The sequence below is a fragment of the Diadema setosum genome, chromosome 2 (assembly GCF_964275005.1).
Source record: "Diadema setosum chromosome 2, eeDiaSeto1, whole genome shotgun sequence".
Classification (NCBI taxonomy): Eukaryota; Metazoa; Echinodermata; class Echinoidea; order Diadematoida; family Diadematidae; genus Diadema; species Diadema setosum.
Genome location: NC_092686.1, coordinates 2,820,582 through 2,826,475, shown reverse-complemented (window position 1 = coordinate 2,826,475; position 5,894 = coordinate 2,820,582).

Below are 5,894 nucleotides of genomic sequence, written 5' to 3'. Positions count from 1 at the left end.
AAATGGAAAAAATGCCAGTACCGTATCGTTATTGCAGGAAGAGAAGTGGATGTGTGAAAGATTCGTTATTTCATTATGATATACACCTGTAATATTATAGAATACTCGGAAGCAGCTGAACAACCCAACGAGAAAATGTTAAACATGTATAACGCCAGATAATATCTATCACATGGTTATAGAGAGGAGTTTAGATTTTTCATATCATAATAGAGCCTATATTTCATTTTAATCACCGATGGTACGCTTATTCACCGTTACTCACCAATTAAAGTAGCTACAAGTATGAATAATGACGCATATTTTTCATGTCGACAAAGTATAGTTCCTGTCTGTGGTTAGAATTTGAAACATTTGAAGAGTTGAAGAGTTTTTGAGATTATCAACATGATGGGACCTTCTTGTTTCATAGTGAAAATAATATTAAATTCGCTATTTCTTTATGATGTACTCGGAAGCAGCTGAACATCCCAACGAGAAAAGGTTAAACACGTTGAACGCCATATAACATGTATCACATGGTGAGAGAGAAATTTGGATTTTAATTCATGTTATAATAGAGCTTATACGTAGTATTTCATTACCGGTACAATGATACGCTTATTCACCGTTACTCGCCTATTATTTAGCTTGTATGACGCATATTTTGCATGTCGAGAAAGTATAGTTCCTGACTGTGGTTAAAATTTGAAACATCGGAAGAGTTTATGAGATTATTATCAACATGACGAGACCTTCATGTTTCATAGTGGGCGCACAGTGCAGAAGTCATGTCACTTGTCTTTATCTGAACAATATGTAAATGTTACGCAGATAATTTTGTCAATGTGGGTTGTTAGATGTATGAATTTTAACCTGTTGGTTAATAGTTGTGTTTATATTGTGTTTTGTTTGTATGTTTGCCAGATCGTTTTACGAGATGGTGTGTTTGTTTGAAAGTATTACTACACGTCTTGTTTTTGTTATTACTTTTTAGAGCAATAACTAGATCATCCCCCATCCCATTGCGTATAAGTGCGTATAATGTATATCCCCATTAGGGGTCATCCCACGAGACCGACACCCATGAGTCATACGGTCCACAAACATAAAAAAATAGGTCCATGAGTCATCATACAGCCCATGAGTTCGACACTAAACACAAAAGGCTCCCGACACCGACACTAAGCAAAGAGAGCCCACGAGACCGACACTACACAATAAATATTGAGGCTTACGAGACCGACAGTACGCAAAAGAGGCTCACGAGACCGACACTAGGCGAAGAAAGCCCACGAGACCGACACTAGGCAAAGAAGGCTCACGAGACCGACACTAGGCAAAGAAAGCCCACGAGACCGACACTATTAGGCAAAGAGGAAGGCTCACAAGACCGACATGATGAACAGCGCCATCTACATGTCAATTACAAATATGTACCTGTACAGGGTGTTCCATTAAGGGGAAAATTACATACCATATATACTGACGGGTGCAATTTCGTTACGCTGTCGAGCGAGAGATTGAAACTAATAACATCACCATCTACATATCAACGACAATAAGTATGTATTTGTACACGTGTGGCTTTTAGGGGACAGTTCTGTCACGCTGCGGGGAGCGACATTGTTACCAATTTTTTTTTTTTTTTTCGTTTTTATGCCTCCGCCACGAAGTGGTGCCGGAGGCATTATGTTTTCGGGTTGTTCGTCCGTCCGTCCGTCCGTCCTTCCGTCCGTCCGTAATGAATTTTGTGGCAAGCGTAACTAAAAAACCAATTGCGGTATCCTAATGAAACTTGGCATGTATGTGTATTAAGGGGGTGAAGTTGTGCCTATCAACTTTTGGGTGCATATGCTCAAGGTCAAAGGTCAAAAGGTCAAGGTGAAATATGTAAAATTTCACTATTTCCTCCATATCTATGCATTGCCTGAAGATATTTTCTTGAAACTTAGTGTATACATGTATTACCCAATTAAGATTCTCTGGTGAAAGTTTCAGGTCATGAGGTCAAAGGTCGAAAGGTCAAGTAAAAATGTTAAAATTTCACTTTTTTTCTCTGTACCTTGGAAATTGTTCAAGGTATCTTCATGGAACATAGTATATAGTCCATGGGCCAGGCCAGATATTGGTACCATCTGAGGTGGCAATACCTTTTTGGTGTCATTTTGTTTGTCGGGCATAGATATGCCTATCAAGCTATGATAGCATTTCCAAATGAGTAGCTTAGTCATAGTAAATGAATTTTAAACCAATTTGGTCTCGTTGTTATGTCCCTCTACTTCTGAATCGAGACCAACCGCTATACAAAGAAGAGCACTGTCTTCTGTATGTTCACAGGTGTTCTGTTGTAAACGCGGTGCGCTTAGTCTTTATTCAAGGCAGCGAAGGGAATATCCAAGGGTTATGATGTCCACGGCGCTTAGTCTAATATTCAAGACGGCGAAGGGAATATCCAAAGCTTATAATACAGTGTATATCCTTTATCTAAAAACAACAACAACAACAACAAAGCAATTTCTCGTGAATTTTAGCGTATTTTTCAATTATTTATCATTTTCCGCTGAAAACGCTCCGGTGAAAACGCTAATACCATGCCAATGTCGCTTTATTTCCATTTAACAATGAAAGATTATGCAAAAACAATGTACCGGTACACTACAATACATTATAGTTAATAATGTTGTAAATGAACAGAGTGATTTTTGTTTATAACTGATGTATTTGTTGAGAGGGTGGTATAAAAACAGTATAGATAATCCCTTTTATTAAGAACTTTAGATATGATAACGGTACATTGTTCTAGATAAAGACTAAGCGCACCGCGTGACAGCTGTGGACATCATAACCCTTTAGATAGTCCCTTTGCTGCCTTGAATAAAGACTAAGCGCACCGCGTTTACAACAGAACACCTGTGGACATACAGAAGGCAGTGCTCTTCTTTGTATAGCGTTAGTTTCGATTCAGAAGTATAGGGATTTAAAAACGAGACCAAATTGGTTAAAAATTCATTTATTATGACTAAGCTACTCATTTGGAAATGCTATCATAGCTTGATAAGCGTATCTATGTCCGACAAACAAAATGACACCAAAATGGTTTTGCCACCTCGAGTGGTACTAACAACCCATTTTTCGGCTCTTGGCCTATGGACTAATATATACATGTACTGACTGGCAGTGATTATCTAGAGAATTTAGGGTTCATGGGGTCAACGGTCAGGGGTCAAAGGTCAAGGGCAACACTTCAAAATTTTACTATTTCCCTCATATTTATGCAATGCCAGCAGGATTACTTTTTTTTTTGAACACTTGGTGTAAGCATGTATAACCCAATAGAGATTCTCTGGGAAGTTTTTTTCTTTTTCTTTTTCTTTTTTTATCTCAAAGGTCAAAAGGACAAAGATCAAGTGAAAGTGCTGAACTAAGTGTTTCTTCCATATCTAGGAAATGATTGAGTTATCTTGAAACTTAATACATATCTATTCTTGTTCTGCCTGACAGTGATTTTAATATGAATTTTAGGGTCAAAGGCCACATGAAAATGGCAACAATTTACTATTCAATACAGAAATTGCACTTTTTCTCCACACCTTGAAAATTACTCAGTGCATAAACTTATGAATGGATCAAAGTCAAGTTACAGTTCTTAAAATCTCCAAATTATACATGCTCTCCTATTCATCCAATTAAACCTAGGTCAAGGAAGGTGAACAGTCAACACATTTGTGACAAACTTGTCATTTCAATATTTAGCCAATTTTATGAAAATGTAATCACACATTGTCCACATGTACTATAGACCTATTGGAGAACCGTTCATTATGGCGGATTCATACCAGTCGCCATAGCGACATTTCTAGTTTAAAATAAAATTGTCCTCTTCATGGGACCACTACCCCCCCCCCAAAAAAAAAAAGAAGATGACTTTGAAAAAATGATATAGGACAAGAACGATGAATGGTTTAATTCTAGATGCCATCGTGCTATATTTAATAGGCTTTCCTAATTTCTAATTAGACGATGGACAGGATCTAAAATATTTTTTCGCCCTTTTTCTTTCTCGCTTAAGTTATGTAGGCGTCATAAGATATCCTATACTGTCTACTTATAAAGGCCTGATTAGAGTTTAATTTGTAATTTTCTCTTAACTATGATGTATGAAATTCAACGAATTAAAACTTTTTTTATCGCAGCGATTCACCTCGATTTCAGTGGCTTGTGTTTGTAAAATTATTCTTCTCAAAACGGTACATTTTTCATGAAATAGGAAAGTAGTTTTCATGGATGCATCTTCTTTTTCCGAATTTTCAACGCTGCCTTAATTGACGAGTACATTATTTTCTGTGAATTTGTACCATTTCAACGCCTTTGCAGATGATTACCCCCCCCCCCCCCCATATCATGTAAAGCAGGTGTGCCCTTCAACACTGACCATTTTGTGACTAATTTTCTTGTAGTGAACTTCATTTCATGCCTGGGTATTTTTCTAGTTGGTTGATCTGAAAGTCCACATCATCTTTATTATCTTTTTTTCTAAGAAGGTGTATACCGGCATGGGCTTTTCAGATAGGGAAACGAGGGTGTTTTGGCATTTTCGAAAGCAATGTTGAAACATCTCATGCACTTTTAATGAATTTTGTTTATTTTTTCACAAGCACTCACATACGCAAACACAAAGATCTTGAACCGTTCAGGGGGTGAGAGAGGGCAATTGACGAGGTAATACCTTAGCAACTCTCCTTTTCCATCTCTTATACCTTCTTTATGCCATTATTTAGACACCCTATACAATTGATTTGTCTATAGGTGGCGCATGTTCATCCTGTCGGTCTCGTGTGCCTTCTTTGCCTAGTGTCGGTCTTGTGAGCCTCTTTTGCCTAGTGTCGGTCTCGTGGGCCTCTTTTGCCTAGTGCCGGTCTCGTGAGCCTTTTAAGCATATAGCGTCGGTCTCGTGGGCTTTCTTTGCTTAGTGTCGGTCTCGTGAGCATTTTGTGCGTATATAGTGTCGAACTCATGGGCTGTATAACTCGTGGGCTTATTTTACTTGATGTCGAACTCATGGGCTTTATTTACTCAGTGTCGAACTCGTGGGCTGTATAACTAGTGGGCTGTGGACTTGTGAGCTGTATGACTCGTGGGCTGTATGACTTGTGAGCTGTATGACTTGTGGGCTGTATGACTCGTGAGCTGTATGACTTGTGGGCTGTATATGACTCGTGAGCTGTATGACTAGCGGGCTGTATGACTTGTGAGCTGTATATAACTCGTGGGCTGTATGACTCGTGGTTGTCGGTCTCGTGACGTGCACCCGTATATTATGTATGTATGCATGCTATACGTAGATTGTTTTGCGAGTTCGTGTGTTTGAGGGATTAATAAACGGTATCACATTCCTCACGTGCAAAGGGCATCCCCGTATCTATACAGCAGCAATGCCAGAAATGTGCAAGATATGACTTTGAAAGCTGAGCAGTTGTCTTAAAAAACAAACAAACAAACATCTCGGAGTTCACACATTCATTTGTTAATGTGAAAAAGTCTTGGTAAGACAATGTCATCGTATCTGATCAAAACAGAGATTAATGTAAGATCTGGGGCTATTATAGGCCCTGTATTGAAAGATAAAACTGTGAAAAATGGGAAGTTTGACTTAACTAATAACTTTTTCTGAATTCAGATGTCAGAAAATGATTGGAAAACAGTACAAATGTTTTACAACACTGGTAAAACTTTTTAAAAAATGTTGAAAATGTGATGGTGGTGTTTTCAATGTTAGTCATCGTGTATACTCTATATCAGGGTGTGTCCATCCAGCAATATCACATTATGTCCAATTTGACTACGTGTATATCGTTAATAATTTATTTTATCGTCGTTTCTTTCCGTGAAATCAGGTGAAATTCCCTAAAATC